Here is a 13,101-nt window from a genome sequence, read left to right on the forward strand (position 1 = left end):
ACTTTTTGGTAACTAAATGATAATATGTTATTTTATTTAATTATTTCTGCTAGTCTGAGAGATGGGTTTTATTTCCATTTTTATAGAAGAGAAAGTTGAAGTTCAAAAAGGCTGATCATGTGGCTAATATAAATAAAATGGAAGAGCTAGTATTTGAACCCATGGCTTTGTGACTTCAAGCCCATGTACTTTGAACTACACTTGTGCAGGTAGGCTACTATAATTTTTTCTCTGTTGTTGTGTAGTCATATAGAGGAAGCAAATGTTACTTACATATCTCAAACCCAAACCAGCCTCAGCTACAAAATCAGTTTAAGGTAATGTACCTTTAACTCATGATCACCCTTATTTGTTCCTCGCCTACATCATTGAATGCCATCCTTACCATCCTCATCCATAGGAGCAAGTGATTGTTGACATGAGTTAACTCATCTGTGGTAAAGAGCTATATTGACGTCTGGAATCAGAATATGTTCCTGAGGTTTTTTAATCTTTTTAAGAAACAAACAGTAAGTGCATGGAATTTCCTCCACCTGCTGTCTTTCAATATGGTGTAAAATAGTCCTTCTTTTCCCATTAAAGGAGGCAAGGGCCACCTTACATTTTTTTTTTATTAGGGTAGCCACCCTCACTTCTAGGTCTAGAAGCATGTTCCTAACCATGTGGGTTGAGAAACTACACTGAGTGTACCTTTTACATTGAAAATGCAAACATACGAACAAACAAAACAAAAGCAGAGAAACACCTCTGGGTAAAGCAGCTTGATCATCCATAAATTCTTTGTTCTTGTAGACCAGGAGTTTCTCCCCTGTGAGATTAACCGCATCAAGCAACAAAGATAAAGTAGCCCACTAACCTCTATACACTCTTATTCCATCTGAGATTCATGTTACAGAGATGACACAAGATATTTCCTTCAGCACCGATTATTTTCCCAAGTTACTTAACAAAACTCTGGTGTACCCCGAATGAATAAAAGCTGTCCTCAGATCCTAACTTCTTCCCGTAGTGCGGGGAACATCGCAGAGGCAAATGGGGTCTGATCAAGATCCCTCCTGGTGGACATTCCACGGCTGGGACTACCTGATGGCACTCGGCCACCACGACATCAGTTTCACAAGGTTAGATCTAAACAGTGAATGCTCTCAAAATGTCTTCTTAATTACCTGCTGATTTCAAGAATCATATTTAAAGGTACTATTCATTTATATCCCAAATGGAAATTATCTTGTTTGCCCCTTTTAATACCCTTGACATTGAATTGCTGTGGTTTAGGGAGAATTCTAAGTGGACTCTGTGTGCTTATTGAGGGTGAGCCTGGAGAAGCATACTGATTTTCTGCAAGTTTGTCTCTGCAGAGCAAGCAGTCTGGGCGACTGCGTCAGAACATGGGGTGAAGTGGGGGTGAGTGGGTGGAGGTTAAATGCTTCTGGCTTGCCTAAGATCATCCCTCCATTCTCTAACTTATTCTAGGGCCAGACTTGCACTCTGAAGAGTGCTGTCTGTGTACTCCAAAGAAAGCTCTACGATGTTTCTTTGGGTGTTACTTACCTGCAAATGAAACAGCACATTATGCTTGGTAAGTTTCTCATCACTTGTGGTTATTTAAGCATATGGGGAGGAATTCTACAATATATGTACATAGAATAGTCAGATATGGGAAAGGCATAAATTATACTCTGTACAAAGGCTCCTCTACTCATTTTTGATAAATTATAAAATACTACTTCTCATGTCACACTGTGCCTTTAATATTTAAAATGCAATGATATGCTTGCTAAATTTTTATAAAGGAGGTTCTTACATCAGCCTTCCTCATGAAGATGTGTCCTTGCCTCATGAATAAATCAAGGTAGACGAAATTTATTTATTTAATCAGAAATGTTTCTACTCAGCTCTTCCCCCAAAACGCCAGAATTGCTAGTAGCAGATCTCATACACAGAAATTACAGGTGAAACTTTGATAGAAAAGGAACTGGAAAGATAATCACTGATGTTCTTTTTCTCCACTGCCCACCCCTCCCTCCTCCTTTCCCCTCTACTCCCATCTCATTCTTTTTCTCTTTCCTTTCTTCTTTCTTCCTCTACCCTCTCTTCCTCCTCCTCCTCCTCCTCCTTTAAGAAATGACATATTTTAAGACACTGCTGCAGATGATCTAAAACATATATTTACCTCCCTTTATTGGAAATGACCTAAAAGGAAAAAGTGATGTAAAGGAAGAAAATGGCAGGTTAGAATAGTTCATCCTTCTTTTTGTTAGAACAAATGTTCTGAGTGGGAAGATTGGTCTCCAGGAGTATAATATGAAGGTAGCTGGAAACTGCTCATTGTCAGGGTGATGTTATATGCCTGCTTGAGAAATGAAAAGATGATTTAATCTTGTGTGAGTATTTTAATAGGATTAACGCATGACACTGTGGAAATGGCAGAGTAAGGATCTCACCCCAGTGACATAAAGAAATAGAATTATGAAACTGAAGACTGTGTGCTGTCACCCAGTCTGGAACCTCAGCTGTGTTCAGCCTTAATCCTTGCCCAGGTTGGAGACCTCATCCATGTTGTTTTGACTTCTATCCAGAAGTTGTTCTTCCCCATTGAAAGTGAGAACTGCTTCATCAGGGCAGTAGGGAAAGACATATAAAACAAGATAATCTGGAAATCTGGGAGAAATGTCTTTTGTCCACGAAGTTAAACATATCTCAATAGCCTGAGGTTTAAAACGACAACAACAGCAACAAAAGCAAACAAACAAGAATAAGAAACAAAGACACTATTAGCAATGATGATAACCAAACCAAACAAAAACAAAAACCATCCTCTACCTCTCTGGGTTGCAGACTTTTAACATCATTTTAAAGTTTGCAAAAGTAAGAGATTTTCTTGTACAGAATGTAGACATGCAAGCAGAATAAAATGAAACTCACAATCCTGGCATTCAGAGATAGCTACTGCTAACATTTATGGGTATAGACCTGTGTGTGTGTGTGTGTGTGTGTGTGTATGTGTTTCCCACACACAACCAACACTCACAATTATAAATTTATAAAAATGGAAACGTTTTTTGCTTTTATTCTTCTTTAGCATATTCATCCTTAAATAACTGCAAAGCATGTGATCATATGAGTGTACTCTAGTTAATGTAACAGGTCAATATTGTTGGGTTTGCAAGGTGTTTTGCAATTTTTTCTTCTTATAAGTTGTTTTATTGAAATTGTTGTTATAGCCAAATTTTTGTGACATTACAAATACTTACTTAGGATACATTCCTGGAAGTAGGATTTCTGTGTTAAAGGTTAAAAACATTCTAAAAGCTTTTATTATTAAATAACACCAAGATAGGAAAAAGTCTCACCCAAATATCCTCTCATCCACACTACATGAGACAGCCGGGGTTCTCACTATTCCTGAAGTAATCATTGAAGTTAAAGCAAATATTTACCAGTGGATTTTTAAAGAAGAATGACAAGGCAGTTCTGTTGCTTTGAATACTCAGAATTTATTGTCGAACCAGGTCTTTTTCAGGAATTCGCTTGTTACCAAATGACTTAAGAGTCATATTCAAGCAGAAGCTACAAAAGGGGTCATGCCAATGGTATTGTTCACTCACTTATAAGAAAGGTCACGTCTTTCTTGCTTTATTCAAAGTAGCGGAAGCTGGCTTGCGTCCAGCTGGGATATCCTGATTGGAAGTTAACTTGGACACCCAGCTTTGCTTCTTCCTAAAAATCCTTTTGGAGCAAATTCCTTAAAGAAGAGCATGATGTCTACACGTGCTGGTTTGCACATACACAGTGCATAGGACACGTGATCTACTTTAGTCATCCCATGTGGCTTTGAGGTCCAAGGGGAGGGGGAGAGGAAAGAGGCTGAGAAAACTGGAAGTTCTTCCTGGTAAGTCCATATCAAAGATTAGTGTTTGGCTCACGAACAGCTGTTACGCTAATTATTCATATTAATAACAATGAGTAATGATTTTTAGAAAAATCACGAGCACCAGCCGACACTACATTTAGTGCCATACAATATTCTTAGGTCAAAGTCCTTGTTAGACTTTTTATAATAGCCTTTAGAATAATATCTTACTTTCACAAAGCTCTTAACGGTTGACAAAGTATTTTCATAATGATAAGCTCATGCATGGCGGTTGGTCAGGTTTGATGGTACTTCAAGCTTTTCCCTGTGTTTGAAGAGTGCTCAGTTTCAGACCTTCTGATGATTCCTTCTGTTTCAGGTTTATAATTTAAGTCCTTATTTAAAAAAAAAAAAAAAAAAAAAAAAAAAAAAAAAAACAATGGTGGGCTCAAATCTTATATCCTACTTCTTAAAGGGATACAATAAAATAAAAGATGCATTTAGCTCTTATGACACATTAAAATAAATAGAAGTTATATAAAAGTCAAATATGTGGCAAGATGAGCTTTCACTCAATGCTTTGTCCCCTTGGAAGTCAACAAGAAAATGTCCTATGGGTCTTGGATTAGAAAAATCCCCAAACATCTTTCATGCATGGCTGGATGCGTAAGACTCAGTACGCTGGCTCTAATCCAGTGCAATGGGGGAATTTCAAGAGCTGGTTCACATATCTGTAATTTTCCAGCTTTAAGCACACACTTCCTATCCTGGCCATTTGTGTTCTCTGGGAGCAGCCAGCAAGTTGCTTGTGCAGAGGACAAAAGCTTCTTGATACCTTAAAACCGTAAAGGGCTGTGGGATGTTTTTGGATGAAGAGTTCAGGGAGATCATTATTTTTGTAACCACTGTGTTGTCATTAGCACAGCTCTAGACTTACACTGTTTTATCAGGGTGGTTTGCATTATTAGTTTACTTGCAGAATCATTATGAATTATTGCTGCTGTCATTCCACTATGGGGAAGCCCAGTAAACTGGAGGAAATAAAAAGGCATAGTTTTTTTGTTGTTGTTGTTGTTTTTGTTGTTTTTAATCCTAGTTTATGAGCTTCAGTGTTCTCTAACGTCCTTTGGAAATTTATAAAAATAGTTGTCAATTCTGAGAGAGAGAGAGAGAGAGAGAGAGAGAGAGAGATATGCTGGTACAGAGAACCACCTGAGGAAGCTTCAGGGTACAGAGGGGCCCCAGAAGGTCTTTGAGCAGAAAAATAGTAGCATGAGCAACAAACTACCTTGTTTGGTTGGAATGAAGGATTCTCACAGAAATTTGAAAGCAATGGATTAAAAAGATAAAATTAAGAGCCATTTGGCTCTGCAGGTTTACAGTATCTTTTAAAAAGCTGGAGCTAACTGCTAAGCAAAATCTCCCAAGAAGATGGAGACACATAGTATGTCCTTCACGGGCTACCTGGCCCATCCTGGGTGCCAAGTTGTCCTTCATGACAGCCTTCCCTGCTCATAGCTAAGTATGGTGACTGTGACTGGCCAGAAACCCTTGTTGGGGGGAGAAGGGAAGAGTGGAGGCACTTACACAAGAGATACATTAATACTTCTCATTGCGGAAATGTACAAACAAACCCAAAGCCCACCACTCTTGCTGGATCTACTTATCCCTCTAGATGATCTGTGCTCTTTTGTGATTTTGGCTTTCTGTAAATGGTATCCCACTGCACACATAAACTTCCTTATGCTGTGTCCAATATTTCCTATAGCTCTTTCCATATATGTATACTCAGAACCATTTTTTAAATTTTAAACTGCTGTGATACATTTCAAAGTATGGATATACCCCAGATATGCAGTCATTCTCCTATAAATGCATACTTTGGTCTTCCTGATGCTGCCTGTTTGATAAGAACAATGTTGTGGATTTCACGTGCTTGCCGTCAGTTATTTTCTGCCCAGGCAGGCAAATGAGAAATGATATTCCAAGAATGTCTAAGGTTGGCTGGCTGGCCAGCAGAATTAGGATTGTCAACCTTATGTTTTTGGCTCTGCATTTGTGTGAGCAAATGCGCTAGACCTAGATTGCCCCTTCTAGCCTGAGAAACAAAGGGCTCAATCACAGTACTGAGGGGAGTATGTACAACCAGTCAGGGGACACTTGTAATTATTCCACAGGAGAGTTATATTATACTACATTTTTCTGGCTTTCCACTCCTTTCTCAAAGGGTGGGGGAAAAATACTTTTTAACCTATATTTTAGACAACAGTGAGAAACTTCTACGCCCACACTTTCATTACTTCTCAGTTTATAATGGATTAATAGAAACAACTATGAAAACTTAACATTTTGGCATCAGCTTGTGGTAAAGCTTAGAACATATTCTTTATAGCCTAAATGTTGGTATAATTTCTGATTTTAACGACTATGTTGCCTTCTCGTTCTGTGACAGAGACTTGGCTGATACTGGCTACGGTATGGATATATCATCTGAACTGCTGTAAAAGGGGTTGTCAACTTCACTCCTAAAATCATTAAAAGAACAAATCCTATTATGAAAAATAATGATTTGATCATAACATCTATGACAAATAGAGCACTGATTAATTAAAATGACCTAGTTAAACATATTAATTTTGTTCATGGGTTTTAAAGTTTTATGTTCCCATTGAGCAGGAAGGAAGAATTTATCTAAGGCCAAGTGGAGAGTATTACAGGTGATATTCCTGTAGACCCAGTCAGGGGGTTATTTTATTTAAGGTTCAAGGCCTTTTATGTCATAAAATAAATAGTAGGTGTTTCATCAATAATAAAAATAGGCTTTGCTCGGATGACTTTGCTAACTGATACCATTTGATATAGAATAATGAGTTCAGTTCAAGGTATCTGAGAGCAAGGAGTACAAGGGAAAATTGCTCTTTCTGGAAGAGACTAGTTTTTGATTATACTTGTGCTAGCTTCCGAATGCTGCCTGAGGTCATAACATCTTGGAGAATGCTTATGTTGTGCCTAAGCAGGCAGAGAATCTTTGTTTATTCCCAGCAAAGAGGTGGCATATCCAGTTACTCAGGCTTAGGAAACAGAGCAGTCTTCCTCTCATGGTGCTCGACTTTGTACCATGCAAAGGAACTGGCCTCCTTCAGGTGCTTTTTTATTTACTGTACTAATTTGAGCAAGGAGCACATGGCTAGCCATGATTTACTCTGTGTTTACGAGAGGAAAACAAACAACCAACCCTCCCTCATTTATTAGGTAATCAACTGATGTTTAGGGAGTATTTACTGTGCATTGTCAATTGTGCCATGTCCTCTTGGGGATGTAAGAATAAATTATTAGAAGTTTTTGAACTACCTCCCCCATCCCCTCCACACCATCCTCCTCTCTAGGCAGGATTTTCCATTTAACTGTACCTAAAAGTCCCAAGTCAGATAACATTTGGGATTGCGTCCGGCCTTCCCAGAAATACCAACTCATCTGGAGCTCAGGCTTTGGGATTGCTTGAACTCGACTCTCTGCCCATTTTTCTTGTCTATGTCCTGTACCCCTTACCCGTCAGATTTTTGTTTTGTTCCTGAGTCTACTGTGGGCCTCTTCAGACTTCCTGTTTCTTCACCTGTCTGCTCCTGTGTTCTAAGTCAGATTCCCAGCTTCACTGCCTATTGGATTCAACCCCTGTTGGCTCTGGGGTCTGTCTCTGCTTGGGCCTCACTTTGGTGACCCCCAATTCTAGTTTTGTGGTCTAGATTCTGTTCTTTTTTTTCTTTTTAGCTCGCAGCTGGTGCTGAGCCATGGTTTATACCCATCACAGCATTAAGCAGAGGTGTATACCTTGGTTGAAAAATTATTTCTTCTTTAGGGACACTCACTGTACTGTCCAGGTTAGCTGTAGAAACACATCTGGGACATCAATTGTGGTTACAGAATTGTAGTAAGGACCTCATTCTGGAATTAAATAACCTTGATTCCTTCTCCTTTGCTCCCCAATTGTGTAGCTTTGAAGAGGTTGTTCACCTTCAGTTTCCTCATATGTAAAATGTGGAATATGACAAGTAAATTTCACAGGGTTTTTGTGAGCTTAGAAGATGCATATGATATTTTTAGAATATAATAAATGTCCAGCAAATGATAGCTATTGCTTTTACCATAATTGTTGTGGGAATTACTGCATGCTTTAATAAAACAAGAGTTAAGCCACAAGCTTTTGTTAATCCTTCTAATTCATTACAACGGGTATCTATTAGGTATCCCCGATGAGCAAAGGATTGTGTTAAGAATGCTCCAGGATGAGAAAAAGAATAGGGTATGATTTCCCCCCAAAGGAGGCTGTGATCTATTAGGAGACACATGAAACAATGTTATTAAAAGGCCAAATGCAAGGCAGGTGCCAGTTCAGTGGGGGCAGAGGGAAAGAATGGACTGTCTAGGGGCTCAGGGAACTGGGGAGAGCTCCATCAAGTGGAGGACATTTGGGCCTTGAAGAATGCGGATATTTCTGTAGACAAAAAGTGGAGATACAGGATTTTGTGCAGATATTGAGGTAAAAGAGTATATTTAGGTGGAAGTGGTCTTTCAGGGTTGTTTAATTGTGTGATGTTTGTCAATGTAAAATTGGAGACCATGGTTGGTCTCAAATGTCATGGCAGAAGTTTAGACTTTATTCTATGGCATGTGAATGATGTTAAGCAGGGAAGTGTTATGTTAATAATAAGGTCACTTTTAAGGGAAGATTGAAGCTAGAATAGACCTGGAGACAGCGAGAAGAGAGAAGAAATTATCTCATTTGTCTAGAGAAGGAATGATAGGCAACATTGGGATTTGAGGGAGAGCACATCTAAGACTCATTTCAGTGGTTGAAGCGGGACGGTTGTTAGAATGTTAGAAGAAATTGGAGAAGTCACTTGGGTCTGGGAGTCTGGGAAAATGGTGACATAATAGAAAGGGAAGGAGGGAGCATGACAAAGCAAGATGATCAGTTGTGTTTTGTACATGTAAGCATGGTGTCTAGTACTAATGGACCATCCAAGTAGAAATACCTAGTAGACCATTGGAAAGAGCTAGCAAGGTAATGTGGCTCAGATTTCTGTGTGATTTAATTTGTTTTTAAATTCATGAAGGCTCGATTCTTCCTCATGCTTCTTGTAGTCGGTATTAGTTTTTGCACTATACTCCTTAGCATCTAATACCAGCTTTTGCATTTGGAGGTCTGTCCCAGAGGACAGTTGGAGAAATAATGATCCTGAGTGGCTTGGGTGTGAGTGTGTGTCTGTGTGATTATTATAGCTCAGTCTATAAGGGATCATGCAATCCTTTAACTTTTCTGACCTCAATTTCCTATCTTGTAAAATATGGTTAATAATAACCACCTTATCTATCTCCTAGGATGGTTGTATGTCCAAATTAGAATGTTGTTAAAAGCACAATTAAAGTGCTATGTAAATAAAGTAAATCATTCTTATACTCATCATCAAAGTTCATAGCGGATGTCTTTCATGTGACTTTTAAACCCATTCCCCCATTGCTTCCTATAAAATAGGAAATCACCAAACGAGAACTACTTTTTTTTTTTTTTCTGGCATTAGTCTGTGAATCATAGGTTTATTTCTTCTAAACTGACAATTAAAAGCAAAGAGAAAGAAAGCCCAACTGCATAAACACATCGATTTCTATTTTTAAGCTCAAAGTGCATCGCCCAAACCACAAAACCCCAAATCAAATTTAGCTCCTTCTGAGCCCATGCCCAGCCCTTGGGCTCTCCCCGAGGTGAACTGCTGGGAAAGTGTCTGGGCTCCAAGCCCAGGCTTGTTTCAATGGCTTTTTCCTCTCCCCTCCCCACGCCTTCCCTCCAGCACACCTGTTTGCAGAACTCCTTCCTCTCTTGCCCAGGCATTTTGATTCTGGTCACGACCACCTGTTAAGGATGACGCAGATTTAGCCCTACGCACATCCTTGCCTTGTTGCTGTCTTCAGGGTCCCAAATTGGGTTGATTCACCCCACCAGGGCATTATTTTTAGCTTTTATCTGTTAGTGTGTTTGTTTTCTTTCCGCCGCCTTTTGACCTGAGAGTTGGAAATAAAGTCCGCCTTCCATAAAGACGAGAAAGTTGTCAGTCATTTCCTTCCTGCTCACATGAAAGGCCAGCCCAACAGAGCGCAGGGAAGATGCTGGAAGTTTTAATTCACTGAAAATACCCGCATTTGAGGAGCAAATTTCATCTCTTCCGTGCACACTAAGCAGAGTGGTTGCCTAGGCTAGGCAGCTGTTCTTTCACAGGGTCTTGAAGATGCTCAAGGGAAATGCAGTTACAAAAAATACATCACATTTTCTTTCTCCTTTTGATTATGGTTGCTGAACTCAAACATCTGGGTAGCCTACCGACTTCCCATTTTGGGGGAAATAATTAAAAGAAATTCACAGGCAAAGAGAAATTATTGCTTTTTAGCATGAAATCATGTGAAACTATAGCATCATTGGACAGGAGACCTAGTTTTTACTATACGATAAAATACGAGAAATTGCTTTGCGAATTTTGTAAAGTGCCAGGTGTGTTAAAGGGCTTGAAAATTAGTTTGTTTTCCCTGATTCTGAAATGAATATAAATATATTCAAATAAAATGGAAAGAAAGATATAAAGACATACGCATGAACACGTAGCATCCCATTCAATATTGGAATCCATTTTAAGGCTATTATAATTTAACCAATTGGGTTATTGATGAACTTTATTTTTGCTATGCCAGTACTACTGCCACTAACTTCCTTGTAATTTTATCTTAGTGAACTTTTCTGTCATTATCCTTGAGATTAAATTCTACATATAAATTTACTGACTCAAGACATATACATTTAAATTTTTAAAATTAAGTTATAGTTGAAAAAAATTACCTGTATTTATGGTGCACAAAGTAATATTTTGATATACGTATATGCTGTGTGTGAAATGGTTAGATCAAGGCAATTAACATATCCACCACCTCATATATTTATTATTGTTTGTTGTAAGAACATTTAAGGTCTACTCTCTTAGCAAATTTCAAATATACAATTCATTATTAACTACAGTCACCTGTTCCTCCAGAATGACTGCACCGATTTTAATTTCTTCAAAAGCGTACAAAAGTTTCCATTTCCTCAAACCCTTGCCAAGAGAGAGTTTTGTTTGTCTTCTTTATCTTCATCACTCGACTGTCGTCTTCATTACTGGGTAACGACTATCTTTGCATATATTTCTTATCTGTTTATATCTGTATTTATTGCATTGCTTACTTTTGTCTTTTTCCATTGTTTTTTCCTATCAGGTTGTTGTCTTTTACTCATTGATTTATAAGAATTATTTTTCTATTGGATATTAATTTCTTGTTTCTCTTATACATGTAAATATCTTCCCAGTCTGTTCTTTGCCTTTCAACCTTATAAGGTGTTCTTGTTGCCATATACATTTGATTTTTTAGGTGGCTGTGCCTATCCGTCTCTTACTTTATAAGTTCTGCTCTTTGCATTTTCCACTGGGTGGCTTTATCTGTCACTGGATGTGAGGCTTGCTTGTAGGCAGGCTTTGGAGCTAGATAGAACAAATTAATTCTCCCTTCTGTCTCATATTGACTGAGACTCAGAGAGGTTAAATCACTTGCCCAGGTCTGTAAATGGGAATAATAATACCTATTTCATGGTGCTGTTCAATGAGAGAAAGAGGGCGTAGGGCTCAGGGGCTCAGCACTGGGCTTTCCAAGAAACAGGGGAAGGTTGTTATTTTTGTTTTTCCCTCTCATCTCCAAAACTAACTGGAAACTGAGTTGATTTAGTTCCTCTAAGGAGAATGACAGAGTTGAGACGGTGTCTTTTATTGTCTTGCTTCCAATTGATAAATGTTCTATAGAGAAGTGGTTCTCAGGATGTCTCTGGGTACCAAGGGACTGTCCATCTCTTCTTTGCTTTAGCATCTTTTTTTGAGAAAGAAAATAGATAATTTCTGTTCCTTTGTCTTCATCAAGTGATACATTTTTGAAATAATAAGTCTTGTGGCAAAGTGAAACTCCCTTCAAAGATTAAAAATAGATTGAATATAGATGCTGTTGCAAATGTCTTAAGCTAAAAAGAGACGAAAGGAGGAAGCTGAGATGCTAAGGAGATTCTTAGGAAAAGTTTCATGGGAACTTCCTATAGAAGAAACCTCTTTGAGAAGTTTCTACCACTTTATCACTCCCAGGAGTACCTTTATGCTAATGAAAACTATGCTCAGTAATTTAAAAAAATGCTATTAACTATGCTCAGTAGTTAAAAAATACATTGTTATTTCAGCCTGAATTTTACAAAGTTATTGAATCATTTATAAATCATTTTTTTATCTGTAGGCACTGTCTATTTTAAAGCTCTGTTCTTTACATCCATTATCAGACAAGCTGATGTTTAAAATATTATGCTTTACAAGACAACTGTTGCTTCTGATTCTTTAATAATCCATCTCCTGCTCCTTAAATAATAGAATTTAAATTTCACAAGCTTACTTGAAACCATCACTATGGTGGGATTAAGGATAAATTCAGCATCTATCATTAGAAGGTAATCCAGAGATAGGATGGGCATGGTTTTAAAAGACTACAGTATGAATAATCATATTAATAATAATGGTAATAATGATAAACTACATAAATTGATTATTAATAAAAATAATGATCAGATAGTATTTGATTGGTTGATTGATTCATTCAGCAAATATCTATTGAGTGCCTACTATGTATTAGACATGGTTCTATGTACTGAGGATAGGATGGGAAACAGGTAAGATCCTTGCACACACAGAGCTAATTATCCCAGAGCTGATGGAGGAAACAGATCACAAACAGGAGAATTCAGAGATAAGATGGTTTTAGATAGTGTTAGGTATATAAATAAAATGGAGAGATGTAAGAGATTATATCATGGAAAGGAAGGTGGTAGGGGACCTGTAATACGTAAGTTAGGCAGGGAAGGTCTCTCCGCAGAGGTGACATTCATGCTGGGATCTGAGCATGCAGCATGTGAAGAGCTAAGGATGAGTTTCCATGCAGAGGAAACAGCTAGAAACAAAGGCCCAGTGGCAGGCTTGGCGGTTGTACATATAATGGTTAATTTTATGTGTCAACTTGGCTAGACCACAGTACTAGATGTTTGGTCAAACAGTAGTATAGATATTGCTGTGAAGGCATTTTTTAGATGAGATTACATGTAAATTAATAGATTTTGAGTAATGAAATTGTCCTTTGTAATGTGA

Source organism: Microcebus murinus, chromosome 18 (genome assembly GCF_040939455.1).
Source record: "Microcebus murinus isolate Inina chromosome 18, M.murinus_Inina_mat1.0, whole genome shotgun sequence".
NCBI lineage: Eukaryota > Metazoa > Chordata > Mammalia > Primates > Cheirogaleidae > Microcebus > Microcebus murinus.